Source organism: Zalophus californianus, chromosome 2 (assembly GCF_009762305.2).
Source record: "Zalophus californianus isolate mZalCal1 chromosome 2, mZalCal1.pri.v2, whole genome shotgun sequence".
Classification (NCBI taxonomy): domain Eukaryota; kingdom Metazoa; phylum Chordata; class Mammalia; order Carnivora; family Otariidae; genus Zalophus; species Zalophus californianus.
The window spans coordinates 14,038,260-14,051,251 of NC_045596.1; the positions used below are offsets into that span (position 1 = coordinate 14,038,260).

General features: G+C 40.8%; 1 pseudogene; it reads right to left on the reverse strand.

The window, feature by feature from the left end:
* Positions 1-5,777: 5,777 nt before the first annotated feature.
* On the reverse strand, positions 5,778-6,003 carry LOC113925617 (annotated as a pseudogene).
* Positions 6,004-12,992: the final 6,989 nt, after the last annotated feature.

The window sequence follows — 12,992 nt, forward strand, 5'->3', positions numbered from 1 at the left end:
GTCACTCAAATATTCACTCCTATTACAAATGCTCGACTTCGGCCAGCAGGCTGGGAGCTGGTGACCCTGGTAACCCAGTGTCCTGTGCCAGGTTCTGGCGATATGGGAGCCCCCTCGACAGGTCAGCTTCCCTGCCAGGCTGCTTTTGTGGGCTGGAGGCTATTTCTTCACAGCAAGTCCTCTGGAATAGTTGCCCAGGGCTCCTCTCTACAGCAAGGGATGAGGATGGAGACAGGATTGCTTCTCATTGTTTCTTCTACTGCCCATGCTGCTTTGGGTTTGCCTGCCAGAGCTGCTAATTGTTGGTAAGAAACCATTTCTCCCAATTGTTGAAAGAACTAGAATTGGTAGTAAAAATGAAAATATAACAGGAGAAGTCTCTGATTCTAGAACTGGGGCAGGAAATAATACAAGATGAGCTTGGTGCATCTTATAGTGCCCAAAAGTAAGGAAGAGCCAAAAAAAAAAAAAAAAGCTCCCTTAAAAACCGACATTGAAAGATGTATGTCATTGGGGCACAGGAGGCAATGGAAAGAGATGCCAATAGCCAAAGCTGGAACAATTTAAATCAAATAAATTTAATTTTAATAATTTAAAATAATTTAATTTTAAATAATTTAATTAAAAAATAAAAGTAGTATTGGATTATAACCCAAAGTATACAATAAATATCCATGAGTCTACACTGACACAGATAAATGATCAAATAAATAAATAAATGAGGGAGAAGAGACAAATCTCCAATGCAGAACATACCCAAATAAGTTGTGTAGATCCTCCACCCTGAAGAAGGGGAGCGTGACTTCTCACTCTTTTTTTTTTAAGATTTCATTTATTTATTTGAGAGAGAGAGCGAGAGCAAGAGAGAGAGAACACACAAGCGGGGTGAAGGGCAGAGGGAGAAGCAGACTCCCTGCTGAGCAGGGAGCCCAATGCTGGGCTTGATCCCAGGACCATGACCTGAGCCGAAAGCAGCCGCTTAACTGACTGAGCCACCCAGGTGTCCCACTTCTTACTCTTTAAGTGTGGGCTGCACACATTGGCTTCTTTACAAAATGTAGACAGTACAAAAAGGCAGAAAAAGTAACTTTGTAGAGGATAAACCTGACAAACACTATTTCAGCCAGCTGATCAAGGTTGACATCAACAATAATTAGTTATGTTGATGGTATGTAGCCTTGATATGATGAGATGAAAAGGGCCCTTCAACTCTGTCATCATCCTCCCTCAAACCCATAACCCCAGCCTAAACATGAGAAAAACGTCAGACAAATGTTTGGGGCTTCCTATAATACACCTGATCAGTACTACTCAAAACTGTCTAGGTAATAAAAACAAGGAAAGTCCGAGAAACTGTCACAGCCAAGAAGAGGCTAAAGGGACATGATAAGTAAATGTATTGAGTGCAGTATCCTAGATGGGATCCTGTAACAGCAAAAGAACATTAAGTTAAAACTAAGGAAATCTTAATAAACTATGGATTTTGTTTAATAATAATGTATCAATATTGGCTTATTAATTGTAACAAAGATACCACACTAATGTAAGATGTAATAATAGGGTGTATTGTGTGTTAGGAAGGGTCTGGGGGGAACATGGGAATGTTGTACTATTTGCTCAGTTTCTCTGTAAATCGAAAATTGTTCTAAAAAATCTATTAAAGGGCTTCTGGATGGCTCAGTCAGTTAAGTGGCTGCCTTCAGCTCAGGTCATGATCCCGGGATCCTGGGATTGAGGCCCACATCTGAGCAGAGAGCCTGCTTCTCCCTCTCCCTCTGCCTGCTGCTCTGCCTACTTGTGCTCTCTATCTCTCTGTCAAATAAATAAATAAAATCTTAAAAAAATAAAAATAAAGAATCTATTAAAAAACAGGAGTAAAAGAGGAAAAAAGGCATAAGGGCCTGCTGTGGTGGTATAGGTGTGTAGAATTAAGGGTGTGTACACACATACACATAATGCACACAGAGATCAACACCTTACAACAATCTGGTAAAATGAAGGCTAAGATATTGCAAAGAAATTATGATGTATCACCTGCATTTTACTTCACACATCTTCCTTGTAAGGAAGATGACCACGATCTCTTGGAGAGAGGGGGAGAGAAATAGGAAAGGATCTGCTGGGCGCTGTGCCTACTTGGAATACTTCCCATTTTCTTGAAACCTACCTATTGTTTAAGGTTTTATTTATTATGGTTTAGGTACTATGAAGAGAGGTGAGGGAGAGAGTAAGTAGCTCATAGGCCAGACTCATGGGATCTCCTAACCCTCACTCTTCAAATTCACAATTGCCTTAAATGGAAAGGAGAGCATATACTCTGTTGAAGGAAAATATCATTCCATATGATATGTGTAATATGTCCTCCTGATATATCAGTATGGTCCAGCAGTGGTCCCAAATCCTCAAGAATGTTAAATTGAATTACTGAAAAGGACAAACATTTGGCAAAATGGTAAACAAAAACAAAACAAAAAAAAAGAGAAAGAAAAGAAAGAAAGAAAGACTTTTGGGAACTTTAGTTTCAGTGTTAGCTGCGCCTAAATTGAGATATAAGAGAAACTGAAGGGTTGTTAAAGACGGTAATGATATCGCTCTGCATCGGGGAAATACAAATCAAAACCACAATGAGATACCACCTCACACCAGTCAGAATGGCTAAAATTGACAACTCAAGAAATAAACAGATGTTAGAAAGGATGCGGAGAAAGGGCAACCCCTCTTACACTGTTGGTGGGAATGCAAACAGGTGCAAACACTCTGGAAAACAGTATGGAGGTTCCTCAAAAAGTTAAAAATAGAGCTACCCTATTACCCAGTAATTGCACCATTAGGTATTTATCCAAAGGATACAAACATAGTGATTCGAAATGGCACATGCACCCCAATGTTTATAGCAGCAACATCCACAATAGCCAAACTATGGAAAGAGCCCAGAAGTCCATCAACAGATGAATGGATAAAGAAGATGTGGCATATATATATATATATATATATATATATATATATATATATATATATATAGGAATATTACCCAGCCATCAAAAAGAATGAAATCTTGCCATTTGCAATGACGTGGATGAAGCTAGAGGATAACATGGTAAACGAAGTAAGTCCGTTAGAGAAAGACAAACACCATATGATTTCACTCGTAGGTGGAATTTAAGAAACAAAACAGACGAACATAGGGAAAGGGAAGGAAAAATAAAGTAAGATGAAAACAGAGAGGGAGGCAAATGATAAGAGGCTCAACTCTAGGAAACAAAGAGGGTTGCTGGAGGGGAGGTGGGCATGGGGATGGGGTAACCAGGTGATGGACATTAAAGAGGGCACTTGATGTTATGAACACAACTAGGTGTTATATGCGACTGATAAATCACTAAATTCTACCCCTGAAACTAATAATACACTATATGTTAACTAAATTAAATTTATTTTTTAAAATTTTATTAATTTTATTTTTTTAAAGATTTTATTTATTTATTTGACAGAGAGAGAAAGAGAGAGAGAGAGCACAAGAAGGCAGAGCAGCAGGCAGAGGGACAGAGAGAGAAGCAGGTTCCCCGCTGAGCAGAGCCCGATGCAGGGCTCGATTCCAGGACCCCGGGGGGGATCATGACCTGAGCTGAAGGCAGACCCTTTAACTGAATGAGCCACCCACGTGCCCCTAAATTGAATTTAAAGTAAAAAAAAAGAATATAGAAAAAAAAGTAAGTAATTTGTATTGACACATTTTCCAAACCAAAGTCAGGTTGCAGGGCTGGCAATTATGAGGGAATTTGTGGGGACAAAGGGATGAACACTTTCACCAGAGGCTGCTTTGTGAAATCTGGGTCACAGAATCAACGAAAAGTGAAGAGGTTGGGAAAAAGAAGAGATAGACCAATAGGTAAAGGAGAGATAAACTGTTAATCCTACCAGTCCTGTTTACCTTTTGTGACTCATGTGCATAATGGCCAAACCAATATCCAGCCTTTCTTTCTCTTTTTTCAAACTCAACGAACCCCTATTTTATTGTGTGGAAATATGCCTAGCTACAAAAGGATTTTCCCAACCTCCCTTTCAGCTGTGAGCAGCCGTGGGACATGGTTCTGGACAATGAAATATAAGCAGAAGTTCCTGGGAGGGGCTTCTGAGAAAATTCTTGTAAAGGAACAGAATTAGCTGCCCTTTGTCCTTACCCTCTTTTTAACTTGGACACAGACTCAACATTAGATATGAAGGAATGGTTTTATCACAGTGATGCAGCAGAATGGAAGACACCTGCAAAGGAAGAATGATGGAGCCGAATACTGGAAAGAACCCAGATGCTTGAAGGCATCACAGTGTTACTGTATCATTCTTGCACTGCTGGACTCTGGACTCATTTTACGTATGAAAAATGAAACCCCTGAATTGTTTAGGTCACTATTGTTATGGTTTCTGTTACTTCCAGGAGACCTCCAGCTTTAATAGATAGACCTCTTAATTGGAGTATTTGTTGCATACCACAACAATTCTTCCAAGCAGTGACTGAGAGCAAGCACTGTTATGACTAATACGATCTCTGCTCTACCCCATTAAGAATATAAATCTTTGAACATAAATCTTCTTGAGTATACCTTAAATGAGGTTGGTGCTGACATTTTGGTTTCTTTCCTAACTGAAAATGATATACCCTGTGGCTGAGAAGCGGCATGATGAAATGAAGGCAGAGGACTTTTGTTTGAGAACCACTTAATTGCCATCAACCTGTGTAATGTGTGGCAACTGTCTTAATCTTTTTGTACTTCTGTTTCTTCGTACACAAAATGGGGTTAAGGATATCTTATAAGATTATTGTGAAAATGGAATGAAATATGTTGTGCATAGAATGTAGCATGACTCCTGGCAGGTTGTAAATACTAGTAAATGGTGGTTATTATTTCAAATACATTTTTTAAAAGCTTTTCAAATTGCAAAGAGTTATACAAGTATAGAGCATCATTCTTCCGGTTATAACTGTGCCAGGTATGAAGCTATTTACCTTTCAGCTCCAAACCCTCCTTTCTAGATTCAGCTCCACAGTGTCGGGGGCTGGAACTCTGCAAACCACCGTCCCCTTTGGAGCCGCTCTCTGCTACTCCTCCATTAGGGGGCGCTCGAGGGAGACTGCGGTTCTGGAGGCGGAAGGGGCGTGCTCCTTCCTCCCTGCTTCCGGTTCCTGTGAGCTGGGCTCTGGCGGAGCTTTCATCTGGCCGCGCTTGTTTCCCGGAGTCAGAATTGAACCCAGTTTGTGTCCTTTTCTGACGCTTCCAAATATTGCGCTCCACTTGGGAGTCAGCAAGGAATAGACTTTGAGAAGAAAAAAACATGGGCCAGAGAGAGACGGAATAGAAAATAAACACACATGTAAGCTGTATTGCTAATTTTTAAACAATTTTTTATTATTTTTTAATGATTTATTTATTTTAGAGAGAGAGTGCGCACCTATGTGTGTGGGGGGGCGGGCAGAGGGAGAGGGAGAGAATCTCGAGCAGACTCCCTCCTGAGCGCAGAGCGGACCCTGAGATCATGACCTGAGTGGCAATCAAGAGTCCTACGCTCAACTGCCTGAGGCACCAGCACCCCTCTTTTGCTAGTTTTCAAATAACCAGCACAAGTTAGTATAGAGAATGCCTTGCACAAAGCAGGACAATAAAGATTCAGAGATCGAGGTGTTCCCTTAGGCAATGCTGAAGATCTCGGTCTTTGGTATTTAGAATTTAGGCTGCAGTTCCTGTTTTTCATGGAGCTCTGGGTGTGTGGCATAGTCCGTGCTTTTAATCAGATTTGAACGGAAGAATGACCACTTGGCCCAAGGAGGAGTAGATGTGGTTTGGTTTCATCAACGATGCAGAGTCGTGTGGGACTGTACCTCTTGTCCAAATTCTTAATGGGTCCTTCTCTGTTGTATTTCTTCAATGTCTGAGTAGCACGCTCCGCAGAGTCCTGTTGCAGCTGCTCCGACACAGCCCTATTTTAGATCGTGGCCTTTTGGTTGCACATAGTTACCGTGGTTACCGTGGAGCGGGAGCTGCCACGTGGAAACCGTCTCCTGGTGTATGGCAAGGCTCAGGCAGGCTGCCCCACACCTCCTATTTATTTATTTATTTATTTATTTAAAAGATTTTATTTATTTTTCAACAGAGAGCGAGAGAGCGAGAGAGGGAACACAAGCAGGGGGAGTGGGAGAGGGAGAAGCAGGCTTCCTGCTGAGTAGGAAGCCCGATGTGGGACTCGATCCCAGGATGCTGGGATCATGACCGGAGCCGAAGGCAGACGCTTAACGACTGAGCCACCCAGGCGCCACACTTCGTTTTTAGAAGCCTCTTCTTTTCAGGCTCTCACGCCCGTCCAGGCTCTCACGCCCGTCGGCCTCCTAGCAGCTCTGTCACCGGCACCGCTGTGCAGCACTACCTCCTCAGATCTCTATTTCAGCTCTGCAGACCCCTGCAAGCTTCTAAATTTTGATAGTTCCAGCCTCTTTTTGTTCCTCATCCCTAAGGGTGTTAGCTGTTTCCTGCAGTTGCTACCTCTGTGCTGGAATCAGCCCATATTGGCTTGTAAAAGCCCATTGTTAAGTTCTCAGGAATTTTGCGAGTCAGTTGTTAAACTGTTGGTAGCTGGAAATCTGCCAATCTGCCACAGTGGGAGTATTTACACCACGGAAATTGGCAAATGCTACAGACCAGGTTTCCCCAAGGAGAGAGCTAGTTGTAAACGCTTAGAAGCCCACTATTAGAGTTCTTTTTACTCCTTCGGTTACCTAGATAATACCTTTACACTTAGTTAAGAATACCTTGTATTCAATGTTCAATTAGTTGAATATTTTCTTTATTCATTTAGTGTGGTTTCTGTATCCTGAATGGACCATGAATGATACATAACTTGTAGAGTTGTGCCTCTGTCGACCCCAGTTGTACTCCATGGAAACTGGTAAGTGTGTAGTCTTGTTTTGTTTCTTGACAAATTTCTTTTGTAAAAAGTGCCTGACATTTTTTGTAGCAATAGCATGAGTTGATGCTGGTTCAGTCTTCAGCTGTAATTTGGAAGGCTATCTTGCCTGTTTTAGGATGTAGTTTGTAATTCTTTCCTCTGTATAGAAGGGATTGAGATATGGCCACTAACTGAATTTTTGCTGAGCAAGGAGGATGGCATGTTTATTGAAACAAAACAAAACAAAACACAAAACAAATAAATCAAATCTGGCTTCAAACATGTTAGGGTTCTCTGGGTCACAAGGAATCCTATTATAAATCTTTTGTAAAAGAAACAAGCATTCCCTATTCCAGCAGTGGTATAGATTGGGTTTCACACGTCAGGTTTCTAAAGAGCTAGGTATACTTGATATCTCTGATTCCTTAATATATACACTCTGGCTCTCGGTAACTATATGCTTTCTCTTGAAGCTTTTGATCTCCATTTTAACTGCATAATTTTGCTTATTAGACTTGGAGAAACCTTTCGTTGGCCTTCCAATGCTTTGATCTTGCTCAACATGTCTATGAGGCTCCACAAGGTTATATTCTAAAAAGAGATGCCAATATTCTAACATAATCATCAAAATAACTTGTAAGAAAAAGCAAACTTTTCACACAAATCCTATATTTAAAGATGCCTTCCTTCCAATAACATTCATTAAGCAACCATCTGTTTGCCTTTGATTATCATCTGGACCACTAATAAGGGAGTTTAATCTGAGCAGTGTTATTTGCACGCTACTTCTAAATTTAGTGCTTTTCAAAGAAGTCAGCAAGGCTGGCCTCCAGGAAATATTGGCTTTGATGTAACATCTGGTTTTCAGGGAGTTTCTGTGTAGTGCCCAACTGGGGGGTGGACCAAAAGGCAAAGGGAAATCAAGTGACTTGCCCAGAGTCATGTAATTGGTTAATGACTTAACCTGCATTACCTGCAGTTTCTGTCTGTGGCTAAAAGTTCTAGTCTGTTTATTTCTATTCTGTGTATTGTAGAGATACTGTAGATGGAGATGTAGCTGCCCCCTCTCCATCCCCAGATATTCACAGATAAAGGTGTGGATCTGTAAGACTAATTATTTTTATTTATTTTTTTTAAAGTTTTATTTGACAGAGACAGTGAGAGAGGGAACACAAAGCAGGGGGAGTGGGAGAGGGAGAAGCAGGCTTCCTGCTGAGCAGGGAGCCTGATGCAGGGCTTGATCCCGTCATGACCTGAGCCGAAGGCAGATGCTTAATGACTGAGCCACCCAGGCGCCCCTGTAAGACTAATTATTAATTTATCTATTTGCATTTATCTTTTTGGTGTTTCTCTATTTTGAGAAGAAAATAAATTTCGTTGAATTATCCTCCCCTTAATTAAAAAATAATGATTTGAAATAACAGTAAACTGGTATTGCCTGCAAAAACTTCTCTACAAGTAAACTGATTTTTTCCTTTCAAGGGAAGTGGAGGGTTAAATTGAATGACTAACTCACTTGATTTGAGGGTGACTGAAAGGCATCATCAGCAGTCAACCTTTTTCCCTTCTCAATTGTTTTCTCCATTTTCCCTCCTTTCTGCTTCCCTGGGCTGGAGCTAACAGAGCTGTCAGTACCTAATATGCATGATTATATGGAAAGTTCAAGGTTATGATGCTTTTCATAAAAGAAATTCTTTTCTGTTTCTTTACTGGGTCAATAATCAATAAGTGATTTTAATATCCTAATACTAATTATAATATATTTAGTCTAATTAGTGCTTTTAGCTTTAAAGCTATTTTCACATTTATGGTTTAATTTTCTCAGGCTTGTATTATAAAATAATTTGCATATTATGTATGCTTAGGATTGTTTTCCCATCACGTAAAAGACCATTTGAATTTTTGTACAGCCAAGCACATCTTAATATCTTATAAATTAAGAAAATTTAAATTCTAATCTCACAAATTGGGGTTTAAGTCTCAGTTCTACTGGCTGTGTGACCTTGGGTGAATCATTAGATCTTTCTAACCCTCAATGTCCTCATGCGAAATACCTGTCTCATAACACTGAGAGAGTGAAATGAGATTATATGTAAAACTGTTAGCACAGTACTCTGATACACATTAAAAGGTTAGGAAATAGTCCTCAATTTTCTTTCTTACTCTTTTTTTTTCTTCTGTAAAGTATATTAGTGTCCTGTGCTGGTTTGTCCTGTGCCCATTTCTGCCTGACTCTTAGAGATTTTGTGAAAATCAGTCACCTAGTGTGGTGAGAGGGATCTTGGAAATCTTAGAAACCTGAAGTACAATATTAGATGAAATGGTGTGCAAGAGACTTTTGTATTTGGCTGGACAAGATCCATTCCCTTCGCCTAGGTGGTGCCCCCAAAATTCCCTTTAAGAGAGTTCCTCTTGCTCTTTTCTGTGCCATCTCAGGAGTAGGTCATAAAACTGATGTGTCCTCCCTTAGCCAAGGGCTGGGTCTGAGACCCAAACCATTTCACCTGTGCTGCCTCTGACCTGGGCTCTGAATCCTGGGGAAATAACACAAAGGCAAGACTGCAGCTGCTCCTGCTGGTAGTGCCATCACTCTGCTCTTGCCTTGAGATACCGAGTCCTGCCTTAGTTGTAGTCCTTCCCTGATCTGGTTCTCCAGCCTTCCCTTTGATTCCAAGAGCTACCCGATATCCCTTTTCTAAAGTTCTTTACGCCTAAGGTAGCCAGAGTTGGTTTCTGTTGCTTGCAACCATATAATCTCAAGCAGTAACAAGTGGCCTGAGGAAACTTGACATTGCATACCCTCTTTTTAATGTTTTTTTTTTTTTATATAGATTAGAAAACTCGATGAAATCCCTTGGCTTAGCATGTAAGTGGCAGTATTTGGATTAGTCCCTGATTATCCTGACCACGACTCATGGACCTTCTTTACTAGATCAGGATTATACTTAAATTGTCCTTATTCTTTTCTTTCTTGGAAACAGCTCTACTTCCAGCTCCTTGTAACTGAACCTCGCCTATTTTCTTTAGCACATTATTTTTGCGTTTGGTCTTCACTTCCGTCATTTGTTTTTCTTCCCACTTGACAGACCAAAGCAGTTATAACTTGGGTCTCACTGCTGTTCAGGGACTGAATTAGGACAGATGCTTGTCCTTGCCCCATACTCCTTTACACTAGTCATACTTCTGTATTTTTTATTTTGAGAAATATTATTAGTTGATTCATTCATTAGTTGCTTCATTCATTTGTATATTCATTGAATCGTTACTTAATGAGCATCTGTGATGTTCTAGGAAATTTTCTAGATGCTGGGGAGATGACAGTGAACAAGGCAGTGTCCTTTATGGCAAGGAGCTTATATCCCCAGTGGATTTATAGACAGATAAATAAAATTTTAGTGAAATGTTCATCAGTGTTAAAACTATCGGGGGTAAGGATTTGGAGAAGGAGGGGTCCTAATTCATTTAGTGTGTTCAGGAAGGAACATTTCAGCAGAGACTTGAACGAAGTGAGGATGGCAGCACTGTAAATATCTGTGGGAGGAACATTCACTGAGATGGGCATATGCTTGGAATGTTTGAGAAATAACAAAGAGGGCAGTATGGCTGGAGGACAGTGAACAAGAACAGTGAGATCTGAGGGGTGGCAGGAGCAGACCATGTAGGGCTTTGAGGTCATAGTATGGATTCTGGACTTTGTGGGGGCAACGATGAAATCTTGGAGCCCATTTATACTACTCAGGATCAGACTGTTAACATCTCTTCCCAACCAGGTGCTTGGTGATTCCACACAGGTTATTAAACATTGACGAGCTTACCATTGGGTGGGAAACTCTTGGAGGGTTAAGAGGAGGAAGGTGGCACAATCCCATTTATCTGTTAGAAGGGTTACTCTGGCTTTTCTGTGGAGAGCAGTTTAGAGGGGATCAAGAGTGGAAGCAGAGAGACCAGTTAGGAGTCCATTGCTTTAGTCCTGGGAGTGTAGATGCTCAGGGTTGGGAGTAGTGGTAGGATATGCATGAAATAGTGAGATGTAGAATGTATCTTGGAGATAGAGTGGCAGTGTATGCTGAAGAATTAAATGAAGGATGTGAGTGAAAAAGAGGAATCAAAGAGTGTCTCTAGATTTGGGTTCTGAGCAACTGGCTTGATGGAGGTACTGATTACTATCATGGGGAAGACTGGGAAGTGGCAGATTGCGGTAGGAACTTGTATTTGAAAGGTGTAGTTTGGATCTCTGTTTCCAGAATAGAAAAACAGAAACAGGGGCGCCTGGGTGGCTCAGTCAGTTAAGTGTCTGCCTTCGGCTCAGGTCATGATCCCAGGGTCCTGGGATCAAGCCCCACATTGGGCTCCCTGCTCGGTGGGGAGTCTGCTTCTCCCTCTCCCTCTGTTCCTCCCCCTAGCTTATGCTCTCTCCCTTGCTCTGCTCTCTCTCTCACACTTGCTCTCTTTCTCACACTTGCTCTCTCTCTCAAATAAATAAAAAGAAAAAAAAACAGAAACAAAGAGGAATTAATGATTGGGAAGAGTAACCGTTGTTCAAAGGTCCTACAGAGAGGAGGGTGGAACTAAGAAGTTGTCAGTTGGCCAGCTTTTGTTGGAAGTGAAGAATTGGAATTGAAACCCTTGAGGGCAGGTGTTAGCCTATTAAAGAGTCATTCGCTTCTTTCTTAAAGTATAAGCAGGTTTCTACCTAACATTAAATGATACCCCTTAATGTAAAGATCTCAAACAAACATACATACAAAAAATAAGAACACATAATTAATCATTACCTTTCTAAGCTTCAGCCAAATTCTCACCAATGCCTAAAGAAATTGCTGATTATAAGGTTTCTACTGAACAATTCATCCTCTTTTAGGTGACACTTACCATGATGAAAGTATAGAACAATGGTTCAGAGAACAGGTGCTGGAGCTCAGTTGCCTGGGTTCAAATCATAGCTCTGTGCATTTCCAGCTGTGTGACTTTGGGTGAATTGATGGCACCATCTCTCTCTGCAACTTTCAGGTCTCACAGCAGAGGGGAAATGCACATGGCTGACTAAGTGTTAATCCTGAAAGCTTCTTTTTAAAAAAGTGACAGATGTGACTTTGCCTACATTTCATTGGCCAAAGGCAGATATATGGTCAAGCCTGACATCAACACGGTAGTGTTATTTCATCTTCTCACAGAGAGAGGGGCAACACAAGTCCCAAGACCAAACTTGATTACAGTGTTCTTCAGAGAGTGACAGCAAATATTTTGATACTAATACAGATACAGGGTAATATAGGCACAGGGTAATACATGGACCTCATCTTTATCATCTAATGACATATGACCTTAAAGCTCTGGTTCCATATTTATTATTACTGACAGTATCAGGATTCTCTTCAAAAATGAAAAATTCTCATTAACACCTAGAAGGAACAGATAAGAGAATTATAGTCCTGGCAGCTAATTAGAGGAGAATAGCTTTCCAATTGTAGGATTTTAGATTCTGCTATTGCAGTCAGTTTCTTTGGGGGATCCAAGTTTCTGTGGGTTTAGCATCTGGATTTTAGAATTGCTAGAATTTCTTAAATTTCTTCCCTGGCTGCCCCACAGGCATGGTGTAGAAACGCTATCACTCATTCCATCCCCTGGGTCTCTTTTTTCTGTGAAACAAGGTAGACCAGTTGTCAACCACTTGACTCACAGTCATGTTGTGAGGATTAATGAGTTAAAGTTGGTAAAATGTCTCCTGCTACTGAAAGGTGATAAATAGAAGGCATAATTATTGGTATTTCCCCATCTTTATTTAGACTTGAAAGGCCTTACTAGTCACCTTTGAGATTTTGACATAAGCCAGCTACTGTGGTGAATTTCATTTGTTTTACCTCCCTTCTGTTTGACATTTCTCTACCCTCATCCTATTGCAGTGTCTTTAAAGAGGGAATGTCAGCCTTAACCTTTCATGTCTCCATCTGTTGAGATTTTTGGCTTGTCTCATTGTTATTTTGTACATTTTATTCTGTGTGCTCTCAGACCTGTGCTATTAGCTAAGTAACATGGGGGCATAAAGGACAAACTGTAGT